Below are 18,758 nucleotides of genomic sequence, written 5' to 3'. Positions count from 1 at the left end.
AGGACAACTTTGGTGTGAATTGCTTCCCTTAGCCATGAGTATGGCTTTACAATATTGCAATTCGCGAAATTAGTACGCCCAGAAAACCCATTGATGAAGTGAAGTCTCTGGCGGATCCTTCCGGCCGTTGCCCCAGCTGCCGGTGAAGGTTATTCAACCACGCAGGAATTCAATCAATGGATTTTTGTCACTAGCTGAAGGAAGCTGGAAGTCAGTTCAGTCTACTTTTCAGAGAAATGGGCTCCAAGAAGAAACCCAAAAGTTTCGAGGCAGAATAAACACACATCCAGAATTCGCCCATACGTGTTGGAGCTTGGGTTTTGTTGTCCACTAAAAACCTTCCAGGCGATGCATAAATACTCAAAACTTGGCAAGAAATTTGTGGGTCCCTTTTCCAGATTACAAAGAGTGATCCAATGATGTTACTGCTCGGCTTAGATCTGCCTAATTCACTAAAAGTAACATTTCATCCCGTCTTCCATTCCAGCTTGCTCAAAGGAGGCTCCGCTTCCAGATGCGCTGTACGACCCTCCGGAGACTTGCCCCCCGCCAGTTATAATTGATGGACGCATAAGCATTATGAAAGTAGAGCGCTTGTATCCCTGGACTCGCTTCTTTACATAGCGTCTACAATATCACCGGTGTCATGGGGTTGGCTATTCTTCTGCGCAATACATAATCAATGGGTGTATAAGGAGAGAATATCGATGCCCCCCCTCTTTAATTACTGCATTTCACCAAGCTTTTCCGGACAAACGGCGGAGGAGGGAAAAGGGGAGATTTCTTTTAGGGGAGGCAGAGTGTAAGGATCAAAGCGTTCTAGTTTCCATACAAGCCTAACCTGACCTTGACCGGAGATTCTTTTGGCGGGCGTCCGGCCAGGAATACCGCCAACCTTGTGTGAGAATGCTTATCTGGCTTTTTTGCATAGTAGAATTCCATTCTCTCATGAGAGCGGGGGGCAGAGGATGGGTTAGTCAGCATTATAACCTGTTGTTTGAGCGGGGTTGCTCATTCCTGCCATGCCGTGTGTGTGTGCTTTCCAGGATGTCTGAATAAACGGACTTATAATCAAAAGCCTTTTTATTTCTGCTCTTTGGAATTCCTTACAGTTTTTTTACAGCTAAACTCGTAGAAAAAAGAACTGTGTAGGCATCATTTGATCAGCTTTCAACCCCCCTTTCACCCCTTCTCCCTTTTTTTCGTACTAAATGTGCATGTTGATAAAACACTAAAAAGAGAAATTTTGGTGTAATGTTTTTGTGTGGTGTTTTACCAAATGGAAAAGTGGAGGACAGAACCCCATATATTGCTCTGTGTTCCTTGGAGGAGATTCAGTGTAAAGTTTAATAGGTTTTTCCCACCCTCCCTCATGATTTTCTAGGTACCCCTTAAATGCAGTGGCAGGAACCTCATGTTGTAAAGTCTTGCTTTAATTTAAGGTTTGCCTAAACATTCGAATCATGGGACCTTTTGTAGGTCAGAGACCAGGGAGTGCTCTAGATACTATGATGGGACTTCCAGGTGATATTGCAACCCCTATGTTCAGAATGGGTTGACCCAGAAAGGGGTTGAGACTCAAAGCAGCAGAAGGCTTCAAAAACTGGTGAAGTTGGAGGAAGCAAGGCTACCAGGCTGGGACCTTGATTTAATTCTTTATAAGCTCTTAACACCTTGTTTAAGGTAACTGCAAAGTTGTTGGGAACTAGTGGGAAGGGAGTTGTTTATTTTTGCTATATTGTAAATGTTAGAATTTATTGTTTCAGGGCTTGCTATGTATGTAGTTGATGGGAGTTCTTTTGGGGACCTTCATCATCTTGGATCCCATTCACCAAGCCTCTGAAGTCTTCATAAGCCAACCACCAGCAGGAAGAATTGGACTTGGCATTATCAGTAGACTGTAAATATAAGGACTTGAAATGCAACCTGAAAGGACTGTAAATTGTTAATGTTAAATGTTAATGTTAAAAGTGTTATTTGTTAAGGAAGTAAACCATTTTGTTTTAAATTTAGTTCTTTGCAACTCCTTCCAAGTTCTGCCCCACAGAACCCACAGATAGAGGTTACAATATCACAGACCCCCAAAGTGCTCTGGAATTCCCACAATCTCTATGGTAAAGATAAGAGAGTTTGGGAAAACTGGTAGAGTGTCATGGATGCTGTGGCATGACCACCTAAAAAATGATGACAGAGTCAGCACTGTTCCCTCCCCCCCACCATCCTGTCCCAAGTTTTGCTCTCTTTTCTCCATTGACCCAACACACTGTTATTTTTCATCAAATTGCAGATTGGGTGCTGCTGGACTTGTGTGTGAGTGGGGGGGAGGGTCCAGTCCTGAGGTTAAAAAACCCTATATTCTTGTTTTTAGTCTCACAATGACTGTACAAGAATAAAGAAAAAATTATAGATAATTTAGCAGCTGTTGCAATTCCAAATTTCATTTAGAAGAGCTTGAAAGTATTATTTGTCATGATGGAATGTTATGTTTCACCTGATGAAGCCTCTTCTGAAACAGAAATGTTTCAATGATGGGCATTTTTACTTATATCTTTTAAAAATGCAGTCTTCTTAGACACAATTACACATAAAAGGGATTTTTAAATTGTTCATCACCTTGGAGACCCTACATTTTGTGTGAAAAGTGGCTTAAACATAAAAATAGAAGAAAAAAGAGAATACTGGCCTTCACCTCAGGAAAGGATGAAGGTTGCATTTATATTTCAGAATTCCAGCCTCCACATTTCTGGTTTCAAAGGGCTGCCAAATGCTATCATGCCTCAACAGAATTGAAAAAAGCACTACAATAAACAAGAAAACCCTCATTTGTGTACCAATTTTTGTTTTTGAAAACATGTCCTGCAACTAGAAGAGCACCGAGGTGCTTATAGAAATAACAAATAGAGCCACCACAATCAGAAGAGAATGTGGCCAGTAACACTTTCACAACAAGGTCACCTAAGTTGGCAATGAAGCACAAATATGGCATGTTCTTCTCTCAGAAGAAGTGTTCCAACACACTTTGTCCTGTGGGAAGTTCACTAAGCGACACAGTTTCCGGCTTCTATCACCACTAAGCTCCGCTTAGAATGTAGGTTTCTGCTACAGAAGTACCAGAGGACAGGAGCAAGCTTCACTGTGCGATTTAAAATAACCTGTTTTGTTTGCAGAGTATCCGACAGAAGTTTGGCCTATATAATGGTGACCAACTAGGTCACTGAGTACATGCTGGACCATGACAAATTGATTTTGAACTATCACTTATCTGCCTCTGTTGCTGTCAAGGAGGATACATCAGCGCATTTGATAAATTATTTACTAAATAGATAAAAGCACCCCCAACATACGTGCATGAACCCGCATGTTCATAGGGCCTCTCTTACCGCTAGAAAGAGGATTGATTGTCTCGGGCTACCACATTAATTAGGTTGGGGCATCATTTACAAGATGAATTTAATGAACTTCTATGAGGGTAATACTTCTCATTTCACTGTGGCATAGGGCAAGGAAGGCTGAAGGCAACCAGCATACACAAATGGAAGTGCATGATGTCTCTCTTTAAGTATTTCAAAGGCAGACACTTAGAGGAGGGCTGGAAGCTGTTCATGTTGGCAGTGGAGGATAGGACTCACAATAATGGATCTAAATTATGAGCATGAAGTTCTGACTGGAAATAGGGGCGGCAATTACAGTAAGAGTTATGCAACAGTGATATCAGCTGCTTGGAGAGGTGATGAACTTCCCCTCACAGGCAATCTTTAAGCAGTGGTTGGACAAACACTTGTCTGGAATTCTCTAGGTTGATTGTGCATTGAGCTGGGGGTTGAACTGGATGGCTTGTGTGGCCCCTTCCAACTCTATGATTCTATTATTCTGTATCCTACCTTACAGTGGGAGTTCCTCCAGCCATAGAAGATTTCCTCCAGTTTAAGTGACTCTTCTACTGGAGGAAGTTGTTGGAGGGAATAAATTGGAGGAAAACTTCTTCAGAAGCATTCAAACTTCATCTCAATGAACTCCCCTCCCTCCCCTCCCTTGCATGCCAACCCTCCCTCATTCCTCTTCCCTTGCATGTCAACCCTCCCCCTCCCTTCCCCTTTCTCCCTCCGCTAGGGTGGGTGGGCCATGTCAAGATGATGGGCCCGCTCCCCTCCCTCCCTCCCCTCCATTGCATACCATCCCTCCCCCTCCCTCCCTCCCTCCCCTCCCTCAAGGCTTTTAAACTCATACTAACACAGTACACTTCTAAAATAAATAATAATTAAATACCTTTATATAAATTAATATTGGCAAGGCAGGGTCCTTGCAAATACTTAAAACATTCCTCTTAATGCTAAAACATTCATGGTTTCAAATTTAGTACATGTTGGGCTGCATTTAAAGGTGCATAGACTCTACACAAGAGATTGGTTCCTCATACATGTATGCAGGTGAGGGAAGTACAATTGGAAAACAATTGGAGTTGGATTTTGGAAAGGGTAACCATACTTGTATTCTGATATGGTCAGATTCCCAGTACTGTGTCAGAATTCAGATTGGAAGGGGGCTGGAATTCAAATTTTGGGTGTCCATTATTTCTTATGGGGTCTTTTTCTAGGTGGGCGTTGTGGATGCTTTTCAAGCAAATGATTCCAAAATTACTAGTAGTGACTGTCCACTAAAGACCCCCAAAGTTTCAAGTGCATTGGATTGAGGGTTCCAATTCTATAGGTCCCTGAACAAGGTACCACAGTGCTCCTGTCTTTAGTGTTTCCTGTGTGGAAAAATCCCATTTTTTTCCAGGGCAAAGAGGTAGATAGTGAAACACAATGCAAACAGATTCAACAAGCCCAAGAGAACCAATATCAAATCAAAACATGAGGAAGAGCAATGTCAAAGTTCTGCTCACAACATGAGTTTGATCTCAGCAGAAGTTAGTTTCAAGGAGCCAGCTCAAGGTTGACTCAACCTTCCATTTTTACAAGGTTGGTAAAATGAGTGCCCAGCTTGTTGTAAGTGAAGTGTAGACGAGTGGGGAAAGCAATGGGCAACCATCCCATAAATATAGTCTGCCTGGTAAACATTGTGATGTGATATCACAATGTATTATATCAATAATGTATTTGTATTACATCAGGAACGACCTGGTACTTGTGTAACCCCCATGCTCAGAATGGGTTGACCCAGTAAGGGGTGGAGACTCAGAGCAGCACGAGGCAGCAGACCTCATGTAGTTGGAGGAGACAAGGCTACCAGACTCGGACCTTGATTTCTATAAGCCCTTATCACCTTGTTAAGGTAAACTGCAATATTGTTGGGAACTACTGGGAAGGTAGTTGTTTATTTTTGCTATGTTGTAAATGTTGGAGTTTATTGTTTCAGGGTTTCTTTTTGTGGTTGTAATGGGTGAGAGTTCTCCTGGAAACCTTCATCATGTTGAAGCCTGTTCATCAAGCCCTTGGAGTCTTCAGGAGCCAACCCACTTGCAAAGAAGAATTGGACTTGGCAGTATCAGTAGACTGTAAATATAAGGACTTGAAAATGCAGCCTGAACAGGACCTTGAAGTGTGGTGTTAAATGTTGATGTTATATGTTATGTGTTAAGAAAGTAAACCATTTTGTTTTTAAAATTTGTTGTTGCAAACGCATTCCAAGTTCTGCCCACAGAACCCACAGATAGAGGTTACACTTGCACAGGGAACTACATTCATCTTTACAATCTCCTATACCAGGACAGCAAATATACCATGTCATTTCCATTTTGTCTGAAAATAATATTTTACAACTTTGGTATGTACAAATGCCCTCCCTCCCCTTCCTTTCATGCCACCCCTTCCTCCCTCCTCTTTCCTTGCATGCCACCCTTCCCTCCCCTTCCCCTACCTCCGCTAGAGTGGGTGGGCCATGTCCAGATGCTGGGACCCCTCCCTCCCCCTCCCTTGCATGCCACCCCTCCCTCCAAAATCTGGTGTTTGGGTCATGGGCAACACTGCTGATGTTACCCTTTACAGAAAAAATTGTGAATTGTGCATATCAAGGGGATTGCATGTAGAGATCTCTCCCAGCATGTGAGATAGGTATGTCATAATGTATGAAAAAGGCTATCCACAAAGACCCAACTATATCCACAAAAAACAAATGTAACCGGCACCTACTTAAAGAACCTGGCCCTCTTATTTGTACCTGATGAGAATCAGTGGAGAAGAAACTCTTAAAGGTGACACAGGGCATAGTGTGAATTTTCGTATCACAATTGCACTGTAGAGCACCTTATTTAGTCAATATTACCGTTTGAACATTAAACAGTGCCTTTTCCTGTTTGAGAGTTCATGGATGCCATCAGCAATGTGTAGCAGTTGTTTCTCATGTTCCTTTCTCTCAATGCCTTTGTAGTTGTGGAACTGGGGCAATGGAAGATTTTAGGCATGCCACTATGTATAGGCCCCTTCCGCACATGCAGAATAATGTATTTTCAATCCACTTCCAATGCAGTTTGCAGCTGTGTGGAATAGCAAAATCTACTTGCAAACAATTGTGAAAGTAGATTGAAAGTGCATTATTCTGCATGTGCGGAAGGGGCCCTAGATGGCTCACTTTATGACAATCCGAGAATTAAGTTCATCAATAGGTTATTGCCCAGCATCCCAGAGATAACAAATCAAGAGAAACTAAAAATTTTGTTGCCCAACATTGACTCATATATATCTGAAAGAGGTGCACATTTTGCATATGCTGCCAGAAAGATCATATTGCAAGTGACCCAGCAAACCTTTTGTTGTTGGATACAGAGATCTGGTGTAATTTTATTTTTGTTCTAAGATTGTAACTTTAGTTTTTAACCCATATTTATAATTTTATTCTATCTATCTATCTATCTATCTATCTATCTATCTATCTATCTATCTATCTATCTATCTATCTATCTATCTATCTATCTATCTATCTATCTATCTATCTATCTATCTATCTATCAATTGTGGGTTTAAATTTGTTGTTTGTAGATTGTGATGGACTCGGGCCAATGCAATAAAATTTTCTACTGCTGGAATTATTTAAGAGCTGCCTCTGAGAGATTAAACCAATTGTGAGTGTTAGATAAGAAAGGAACCCTGCAAATACAACAGTACCCTTCCAACAAACAGGAGATGGGTGGCTAATATGAAGAATATGTGGGCTATGGGTAGAGACATCAATCTCTAGGTGGGGCCTGGAGAACTTATCCTATTACAATTGATCCCCAGATGAAAGACATTTGTTCCCTTGGAGGAAATGGCTGTGAGGAGGAGTTTGGATTTATATCCCACTTTTCTTTCCTGTAAGGAGACTCAAGGTGGCTTACAAACTCCTTTCCCATCCTCTCCCCACAACAGACACCTTGTGAGGTAGGTGGGGCTGGGAGAGTTCTGAAGATCTGTGACTAGCCCAAGGTCACCCAGCAGGAATGTAGGAGTGCGGAAACATCTGGTTCATCAGATAAACCTCTGCCACTCAGATGGAGGAGTGGGGAATCAAACCCAGTTCTCCAGATTAGAATCCACCTGCTCTTAACTACTACACCATGCTGGCTCTCAGCTTTGGAGGGTAGATGTTATGGCATTGTATCCTGCAGACGTCTTTTACCTCCCCAAACCCTACCACCCCCAGCTGCACCCAAAACAGGCAACCCTAGCTAGAGGCTTTTCTCACAACTAGATATCAGAGCTGACTAGAAGCCCACAATGAAGACGCATTGAGATCTGCCAAATTGGTCTGCTGATTAGCTTTCCTCCACTCATCCCACTGGAGAGGAACAGTGGAGCTTATTTGAAATGGTTCTTAATTAGATACAGAGAGATTCAACAGATTGATTCATTATTTCCATGCGCCACTGTTAATGTTTACCGCGGCTCTTCCATTTCCGGTAAATTAATATGCTGGTAAATGCTTGTACTAATGTCATTTTAATCTGGTTCCGTGTCGGTTGATGGATTTGTTCCTCCGTAGTCCTAAATACTATTTTTTTTTTGTTTTGGTTTTAGAGTTTTCATTTAAAAGAACTGGAGGAGAATTGGTAGGACGGAACAAGGGTTGGAGACATCAAACCAATCAGTGTCTTAGTACTGAGACTGACGTTTCTCCTCAGGGGAAATAGCAGAAATTTGTGCTGCTGGAGAATAGAAATTGTTTTTGGGCCTAGGTATCCCTGCTAATTCTAAAGTGAGTAGACTAAGGGGTATGAAGAAAAAGAAGAAGTTTAGTTTTATACCTTGCCTTTCTCTCTTGTAAGGAGACTCAAAGCGGCATGCAAATTCCTTTCTCTTCCTCTCCTCACAACAGACACCTTGGCCAATTTCACAGGAGGTCCCTGTGGCATGCTGGCAACTGAATCCCAGCTTTCTTGATGTACAAGGAAGTTACCTCACCTGGGAAGCAGAAATGGCAAGTGGAAAACTTACTTGTGCCTACGTACAAGGAAACTGCTGCATGCCTACTGCTCTTGGCTTTGGTTTTCCCCACAGAAAACAAGAGTACTTCAGGAATGTGCCTGTTGTGGTGGTGGGACAGCGAGGAGGTAAGCTCCCCTGTCAGCAATTGGCTCTTGTGAGGTAAATATGGCTGAGAGAGTTCTGAACAAACTGGGACTAGCCTAAGGTCACCCAGCAGGAATGTAGGAGTGCGGAAGCAAGTCTGGTTCACCAGATAAGACTCTTCCGTTTATGTGGAAGAGTGGGGAATCAAACCCAGTTCTCAAGATTAGAGTCCACCTGCTCTTAACCACTACACCATGCTGGCTCTTTCTATTTTGAGCAGAGCTAATGAAGTTATGAGATCACTGATCCGCAACCTTTTTTTAAAAAAACTTCAGCAACTGAAATACCTCTTTTGCTTGGTTTTAATGCCTAGGTTTCATTCCATCCTGGGAACTCCTTACAAACCTTGGGAAATGAATCTTGTTAATTTAATTACGGATTATTTAGTGCACTTGATCGGAAACAAGGATTTCCCTTTTGGTTTAAGAGGGTATGAAATAAAACCACAGGAGTTTAGGATTTTAAATCTCAGTTTTAATTAAAATCAGATGCCCTATGCTTCCGATAGCTGATCTTTGCCCTTGAATAAAGCTGCCAGCTTCCCTTCACTGTTCCTATTTCTGTGTCTCCATCAGAAAAGATACAATAGGAGGTGGGCAGGGCTGCCTAATGCTTGATTGATGGTTTTACAGCCCAATCTTAAATTGAGTTACTCCTTTCTAATAAACTTTGAGGTCAATAGGCTTTGGGAGTGAGTCCATTTAGAATTACCTTGTTGATTCTCCATTTGGTTTCATTTCATTGGGCTCGAACTGTTTGTAAACTCAATTGTCAAGCCCAATTTCTGCAACAGCCTCCTCCTTCATATGATGTCAAATTTCTCATTCATTTTATTTTGACTTGGAAACCTCTGGTTCAAATTCACATCTTCCTTCGGCAGATTGATCTGTTTGCGTGGGTCTGCACCAATTTCTATTCTTCGTACACATTTTTTTCCCCCTATCAGTTTGTGTGCATCAATAAATTAGTTTGTTTTTTTTTCAGGTGTTGCTTCTCAGTGGCAAGCCAATTGTCATTTGAAGCACAGGGAGTTTTCCCATCATAGCCCTGAGATCAGTGTTCTCACCTAATTTAGTGGTTCTGTGTGTGTGTGGGGAGGGGGGAGGTGATGTCCAAGGGCATGATGGTTCCCACCGATATGTTTTCTGGCATCCACTTGTTTCCCCCTGCAAAATACCTCTTTCCAAAAGCAAAGGATCACTCCTTGCTTCCCTATACAAGAGCATGAGTTGCTTTGGAAGATTCCCAAGAGGCATTGTGTTGGTTCTGCAGCCCCAGTTATAGGGGAAGACTTGGTTTAGAACCTCTCAATATTTGGCAGTTTTCTCCAAGACAGCTATTTTGGGATTGCCCTCCATCCTATGGCAGATCTTTGGAGATGGTGTTTTCTATCCTTTCTCAAAATTCCGCACAGCCCAATAACAGCACCCTAGAGACGGTAAAAACACTGCCCCTGGGCCCCTGTTTGCACAGCAGGTGCTGCTGCATTGCAGCAGCGCCATGCTTGTGCCAGCCAGGTGGCGCGAAAACGCTGCTTTTGAACCTCGATCAATGAGCAAGGTTTTTCAAAAGTGCTGTCTTCCACCCGTTGCCATGCGAACAGCAGTGGGTGGAAGGTGGCATTTCCCCCTCCCCACTGGCCCCAAATGGCTCTTACTTCCTGTCACCTTTCATCATGTTGTGGAGGCCAGGGGACACGCCTCCTGGCCTCCGACCCCAGAGCCATTGCTCTGACCATGGGGGCATGTCCCCTGGCCTCCACAACGTGACAGAAGGTGACAGGAGGTAAGAGCCATTTGGAAGCAGCAGAGCCTGTGCGAAGGCTGCGCCGTTGGCTGTGCTCCCAGCAGGACCAGCCATGCGAACAGTCCCGGGGGATACATCGGAATGAACTATGCCGATGCACCCCCGCTCAGATGATTGTGCAGAAATGGCCAACAAGTTTGGCGGTCCCTTACCTAAGCACTGAAGATCAAGTATGGCTAGTATTGCCAGTATCTAGATGGTAGAGATCTCTTATTATTACAACTGATCTCCAGGTGATTGAGATTAGATTGTCTGAAGGCCAGTAGAAGAGCTAGGAGTTCTGATCTTCCATTGGTAACAGTACAGTTGTATTTCTTCAACATCATATGTTATATGTTCTCAGGGATCATCCCAGAAGGTCCTTAAACATAAGCATCAAAGGACTTCCCTCCTCCAGGTCAGAAATCACAATTTCAAACCCAAATGTTGTTCATATTTTCTTTTAGACAACTCTAATGTTCGTTGTACTATATCATTTCCTTGCCACCTGGTCTCCAGATGCAACCAATGAATGCAGCCTATGATGCTATGGTCTCCAGATGTAACATGAATCTGGCCTAACTTATTTTGACTCAATTCAGCATTTGAGATATTTGCCACTTTGTGAGACAGTTTCTGAAAAATCTGCTAAAAGCTGCAAGTAAGAAAAAATAGAATAAAAGGGGGGGGAGCAAGCTTTTATTTCGTTTTCTAGTTCTGTCAGCATTAAAATGTCAAGCTTATTTGTTCTCCAAGTCTGACTGAATTAGGCCTTTGTCTCTTAAAAGCTTTAACAGTTAGCACTGGCTGATTCTGCTGTGTTTTGTTTCCTGAAGTTCCTCTACTGTTTCCCATGGAAATGTGAGTATTTGCTTGGTGGGTCATAATCAGCCAAAGATACAACTGGTCAGCCCTCTATGTGAAGGCCATGACTGTGGCTCTGAGGACATGCTTTGCAATCAGAAGGCCCCAGGTTCAATTCCTGGCATCTACAATTTGGGGAGAGGGTTGCAACTCAGTGGTGAAACATCTGCTTGGCATGAAAACAGTCCCAAGTTCAATCCCCAGCACCCCAGTTAAAAGGTAGTACCTGAGACCCTGGAGAGCTGCCACCAGTCTCAGTAGACAATACTGATGGACCAAGGACTATACTGATGGACCAGTAGACAATATGATGGACCAAGGACAATACTGATGGACCAGTAGACAATATGATGGACCAAGGACAATACTGATGGACCAGTAGACAATTCTGATGGACTAAGGACAATACTGATGGACCAGTAGACAATATGATTGACCAAGGACAATACTGATGGACCAGTAGACAATTCTGATGGACCAAGGACAATACTGATGGACCAGTAGACAATACTGATGGACCAAGAACAATACTGATGGCCCAGTAGACAATACTGATGGACCAAGAACAATACTGATGGCCCAGTAGACAATACTGATGGACCAAGGCTCTGATTCAGGATATGTCAGCTTTGTGTGTACATATGTGCAATTTAAGGGGTCCTGATCTGGATGGCCCAGGCTAGTCTGATCCTATCAAATTTCAGAAGCGATCACTCCCCGCTTAATAAGTGGGTGTGAGTCCACCAAGTAATACCAGGGTTGCTTGCTATGCAGAGGAAGACAATTGTAAACCACCTCTTTTGGTCTCCTGCCTTGAAAACCCTATTGGGTCACCATAGGTTGACTACAACTTGACTGCACTGTACATACATACAATTAAAGTACCTAAAGCAAGTGGTGATGGGAAAGACCTCTGTCTGCTTCAGATTGTTATTGACTGCCTTGCTAGTTAATAGTATGCTAGATAGGCCAGTGGTCTGACTCAATATAAGGCAAGCTCATCTGTTCAGACCCACAGCCACAAGGTGTTATCAATAAGGAGTTTGAAGACAGCAGTAATTAGCCTGTTCAGATAACATTCTGCTCAGCAAGTGAAGATACTTTATAAAGAGTCAAGCGAATGAATCTGTTGGGTCTTCCTTCTACCAGATTCGCCTTCAGAGAGCAACCAGGGCCCCCACACTGTTGTTATCCTTTTCCACAGTGTGACATTCCCTGTGGAAACCCCAATGCCGCAGCAGCTGTCTATCTAGTGGCATTAAAAGGCCATTTCCCCTGTCTTTTCTCCATGGTGACCATTTTTTCCACCCCCACATGATAAGCGTGTGTGTGGGGGAGGGGGGTCTGGATTTTTTTTTAAATTGGCAATTGGCATACTTATACACTACTGTTTTATCACTATATGTCATTCATAGTGATAAACATAGTGATAAATCCTCAAAAAACACCATTGGTAGCATAATGGAGGAAGGAAATGACCACTGCAGGATTTTCCTGTCCACACAGCAGACCATCTGACTTGGTTGCAGTCTTTCTTACAACATTGCAGCAAGGCAGGCTTGAGAAAGATTGCAGCAAAGTCAAGCAAAACCCAGGTGGTGCAGGGAAATATCATGATGCTGTCTGTGGTGAAAATGGAGGACAAAAAACCTTCTCAAGAGCATGCAAACCTGGGCAAACACCACAGATGCAGTACTGCAGTCCCAACTCTGCTCACATAGTTGTATTCAGCTGGTTCTGCTGATTCTGGCAGACTCACCAGAGAGCAAAATGGGTGGGTGGGAAACAGCCTCTGATGTTTTTGCTGTCTGGAAAGCACCTGGAAGCCTCTTTTTAAGATGTCACCCAGATGTCTTATCTTGGGTGTGTGGAGTGAAAAGAGGCAGAATTGTCTACTCAGAATTGTCTACTCAGTATAGTCTGCTCAGACTGGAAAAGAGGCAGTCACCTCCCCACCACGTCCCACAGATGTCTTTTTTGTGTGCTGTGCAGTATAGACCTTTGTTTTGGGTTTTTTTTAAAGATGGTTAGTGTAAGAGTAGTGTTCAGTGCTAATTAGTAAAACTCTGTGAGACTGAAAGAGTTAAACCCCCATTCTCCTTCCTATGTGGTTCCAATGTGGGGTGTGATGTGGCTGCAATTCAGGTTCAGGCATTGTCTCTCCCACTAGGAGTCTGTGTACCATCTCATCCAATCAAAAGTCTCTCCAGCTAGGGCCTTCCATTGAAGTTAATGGTGAATCAGACCCCTTGTTCATTAAGGTCAGTATTGCCTACTCATTCTGGATATGGCACTCCAAGGTCTCAGACAGAGGTCTTTTACACTACCTCCTACCTGATCCTCTTGACTGGAGATGCCAGGGGTTGAACCTAGGACCTTCTGTATGCCAAGGAGATGTTCTTCCTCAGACCCACAGCCCTTCCCCGCTTCTGCTAGGACTATAGCTCAAGATCTTCAGGCCACTCTGTCCACAGCAGAAAGGGAGGTCTGGCCTCAAAAACAGTATGAATCAGTATTCTTCAGACAGAAGGACATGTGGGGAGGTTATGCCATGGAGGCCTATGGCTGGGTTATTGATGTTGCTCCTTTGTTCATTGTCAAGCTACCTTGTGGTCTTAGTGTTTTGTTGCTTGTTTGGCTGGCCTTTGTTAGCCACCTTGAGCTCATGAAGACGATGAGAAAGACAGGCCATAAATATTTTAATTACTGAAGAACTAAGATGCTGAGAAGAACAGATTTCCCTGTGTCTGAACTTTTTTGGCCCTTAGCCCTGAAGCTCAATGAAGTGACCTTGGATGAGTTCCTCTCCCTCTGCAAACCCCCCATGGTTTTGATGATCCTCAGAAATAAAAATCACCCCCATCTATGTATACAACCCCCTACTCTTCAAAGGAAATGTGTAATATAAATTATTTGAACATCTCACATTTAAGTTCCTGACTGGTTGTATTCCAGTGAGGATGAAATGGGAACAAATAAAGGCAGACAAACATGGGAGGCAGACTCTGATATGAGATCATTGTTTTTGGAACAGAGATGTAAATGCCATCCAACTCTGAATTATGCTATACTTTCTAAATATAGTATGTACCCTAATTTCTTTCTTTCTCTCGCCTTCTCCAGAACTGAATGTGTGTGAAAGAGACAGACAGGAGACCCAAAGGTGAATGAGAGCAAGGCAAGGAAGGAAAGATACTGATTAAAAACCAAGGTATAATTTCTTCAAAAATGCATTTCTTAAATTGGGAAAATTGCTTCAGTGCATAATCATACGATTTCTCAGTGGTACTTAAAAGTGAATTATAGGGTGTTTTCCTTCACATTCCTGGTACCAGCAGAGCAACTCCGTCAGTTTTGCCAAATGCCAATTGGAATAATCACAGAATAGCCTTCAGTTCAATTATAAATAACCTCTGAGAACCATCAAATGAGTCACTCTACCATGATGGCATTCCATAGCAGAATGAACATTTTTGTTTTGCATACACATCATTACAAAAGCATCCGCCCTCCCTTTTGTCAGGCAAAACTTATTCCTGTACCTTCAAGTTGGTCTTGAATCTACATATGAAAAACACAATGGAGGGTCTGTAGACAACAATACTCTGCGATATGGTTGCTGCTGGAAACAATAGAGGCAATCAACTACAACATTAAAATTGGACGAATTCTATCCCTGAGAAAAATGAAAATCAACGAATTAACTAACTCAGCAACTGGAAGCTAAGCTGCGATATATTGCAACTCAGCAAGTGCAGAATTCCTCTTTCTTTCTTTCTTTCTTTCTTTCTTTCTTTCTTTCTTTCTTTCTTTCTTTCTTTCTTTCTTTCTTTCTTTCTTTCTTTCTTTCTTTCTTTCTTTCTTTCTTTCTTTCTTTCTTTCTTTCCAATGGAGTAGATTCTGGGACAAAGCCAAAAATTGAGGTCTTTTTGGCACCAGAAGATCATGAAGCTGAATCGCCCACTTCTTTCTGGCTTCATCAATAATATTCCATGAGAAGCTGGAGAATCCCTCGACCACAGAGTGTTTCAAACTTGACCAATTAAGGGCAAATCAAAGGGAGAAAATTCCGCACTGGGCTAAATGACCTAAGAGGACCTTTTCATCCACATTGAATTGCTCTGTTCTATAATTGTCCAACTTTCCCTAGGACTTCCTTCCGAATCGGAACAGTCTCTTTTCATGACTCGCTCTAAAGACATTGGCACCGTTCTATCGCTCTTAGCACATTTCGCTCGGCAAATGTTTCATGAGTGTTGAACGTGAAAGCATGGCTTCTTTCCAACTCTGTCAGTAAATCATTTGCGAATGGCATTGGAGAGACACTTTAGAGTGTTGTAATGGTAATTGGAATGGAGAATGCTCATTCTTTGCTTCCTTCCCATCAGCCTCCGGAAAGTATCAGGTGGAAGCTTCTGGAAGGAAAGGATAGACTTTCAGGTGAATAATGTACTCAAAGTCTCTGACAAAAGGAGGGGGAATGATACATATTAAGTTGTTTGGTACTGGAAATCTGAAATATCTTCTATGAAGTTGTGATTTTTAAATATTACGTATGACCAAACTATGGGGAGGGAGGCAGCCCAGCATAACCCAATCTGGTCAGATCTCACAAGCTAAGGAGGGTCAGTACTTGGATTGAGACATCCAAAGAAACTCTGTAGAGGAAGGCACCTCTGCACCAGTGGTGGGATCCAAAAATTTTAGTAACAGGTTCCCATGGCGGTGGGATTCAAACAGTGGTGTAGCGCCAATGGGGCTGGACGGGGCATTCGGGGGCATGGCCGGGCATTCAGGGGCGGGGCATTGCTGGGCGGGGCTGTGGCAAGGATGCAGCCACTGCGCCGGTCCTTGGGTGGGAAACAAATGCACGCAGGCACAGGCTGCCACGCGCCTCCTGCTAGACTGCTTCAAGTTATGCGTGCTACTGCTGAGGAGCAGAGGAGGGGCGTAACTAAGGCAAAAATCACGTGGCAAAATCACCAATTAGTAACCCCCTCTCGGCACACACAAATAATTAGTAACCTACTCTCAGGAACCTGTGAGAACCTGCTGGATCCCACCTCTGCTCTGCACCTTAGTTACCTTGAAAACTCCTTATTGGGGTCACTAGAAGGCAGCTATGATTTGACAGCACATATACACACACAACCAAACTATCAGAGAATTCAACCACAACATTCAGGGTGTAAGGAATTCCATAGACGCAGAAATAAAAGGCTTTGGCAATGAAAGTCCATTTATTAAGACATCTTAGAAAGCTCAAGGAGTACCGCGCCGAGAGGTGGCAGGGAATGAACACTTCACGCCAGCGAAGCACAGGTTATAATACCATTCACCCCATCCCACCCTTCCTGATTCCCATGGGTAACGGAGACTTCATCTCAGCGCCAAGAAGATAAAGTCTCCGCCCGATGCACATCTGGCTCCTATCGCCCGGCTGTAGGAGATGCACTCAAAGGTTACTTCACCATCAACACCATTGAATCCCTTTACACTCTGCCTCCCCTTAAAGAAGACCCTTCCCTTCCCAGGTTTATCTTGCGAAAGCGCGGTGGAAAGCAGAAATAAGGGTGGGAGCTTCAATGTTCCGAATAAAACCCATTGATTATACCCAAGAGGAATATCCCACCCAAGAAACTAAATATTGCAAGCGCTGTTGCGATTAAGCGAGAGTCAGATAAAAGCGTCCAATTTCGTGAGTGCTTGTGCGCCATCATAATAATAATAGTCGAGGAGGGGCTCTCCGGCGGAGTGCGTGCCAGGCATCGGAAGCGGGAGTTTCCTTCCTTTGAGCAAGCTGGAATGGGGCAGACAGGATGGATGTTACTTAAGAGAGTTAGGCAAAATCTAAGCGGGCAGTGACATCATTAATCACTTAGTAACTGTTGAAAAGGTCCCACAAATCTCTTTGCCAAGTTTGGAAAATTTATGCACGTCTCTGGAGATTTTTTGTAGATAAATATTAACCCAGGAGCCCACACGCGAGAGGGAAAATTCTGAGCCGGGTGGTTTTATCCGCTTGCAGTTTTAGGAGTCCGGTTTTGCTTGCATGTAAGTATGGTCTGGACTCGACTTCCATCCCTCGACTAGGATGGAAATCCATTGTTGGAATTCTGGGGGGGGTCCAACGCGGCTATAGCGGTGTAGCGTTGTGGTAACTTGGCGTGGGAAGGAGCGACCAGACACGAAATTTCAAAGGGGTTTTCTTTGTGTACTACTATGAACGCCATTATTGTAGGGCTCCTTAAGCAGAACGAATAAGCCTCGCTTAATTGTCTTCCCGTGGTAGTTGGTGCGTAACAAGCGTGAAATACTGCTCGTTTAGGGTTCTGTTAGTTCTCTCCGTCCTTCGCCCGTCTACTTTGAACGCGTGGTAGGGGCGGCGATGCCGGGCGAAGTGACTCCCAACAATCCCAAAAGCGCTTCCAGTAACTTTGAGATGAATTAGGGGCGGTGCCGGAAAGACGTTTCCTTATGCCGGGGCCCGGAATGGAGACGGTAAACATAAGTTGAACGTAAACAGCCATTGCCAACTTAGGAACAGAGGGGAGGGAAGCACATGGAATAAAATGGGCTTGCTTTAGGAGAATAAGTCTACCACTTATAAAACAGTGTGTTGCCATGCACTTTAAGACAAATCTGTAATGAAATCCATGGAGATGACTTCCCAAAGGCGGGAAGCTACGGGAGAAGGTTTCAACAGTCCATAGGGCTTTCGGGATGGTTTGGCTTCTGCACAAACCCGAGCAGCCTTTAATGTAAGCCTCAATGTCTTTGCGTACTGATTGCGCCACCCAGAAGACTGCCGGCAAGGGCTAAGGGTGCAAGAAGAGTTTTCAAAAGCCAAAATGTCCAGCCCGAACGGGCATCGTGGCAAGCTTCAAGAACTTGCTTGCTGGCGAGGGGAGGCATCGCGTGCCGCATTAACATTCCCCTCCGCCAAACTCCCATTCTCCAAGCACGCAATTGGGAGTCCCCTTCCAGCCGCTGGGGGCTCATGCATTCCCCGCCTCCTCCAATTCCCGCGCAGGAAAGGAGAGAGAGACGAGACTGGGAACGAAGTGGAGGGGAGGCCCGGACGCTTTTGAGATCGGTATACGTGACAACCAACCCAACTGGGAGGAGGGAAGAGCGGTCGCGTGGAATCGTCTCGCAAGTAAGGCAGCTCCACCCCCCCTCCCCAGGTAGGCGCTTGAGCTGCGTCAGCCAGTTTGTTGGTTTTCCCAGGAAAAAATGGACTGTAAAATGAGAAGCGAGAAAGAAATCGCCCAACGGGGTTGTTTCTGCGATGGACATCTTGAGGGGGGGTGGAAAGAGCCGCCAGGTTTTGTATGATCCTACCAAACTTGAAGGGATGCTTTAGCTCCCTCCAGCCAGTGGCCAAGTGGGGAGAAGTGCTGCTTTGATCGGCCGCAGTCTCCTTTGTCTCCCACAGTCCGAGTTGAGTCTCGGCACCAGAGAATTTTTTATGGGACAAATAAGCGCCACACGGAACCAGTCCTACTCATCTTTATTTTTTCCTGCAACAGGGGCTGCTTGAGAGTGCTTTTGTCCGGGAGG

Source organism: Sphaerodactylus townsendi, linkage group LG11, assembly GCF_021028975.2.
Source record: "Sphaerodactylus townsendi isolate TG3544 linkage group LG11, MPM_Stown_v2.3, whole genome shotgun sequence".
Lineage (NCBI taxonomy): Eukaryota > Metazoa > Chordata > Lepidosauria > Squamata > Sphaerodactylidae > Sphaerodactylus > Sphaerodactylus townsendi.
This window is presented reverse-complemented; position numbering follows the sequence as displayed.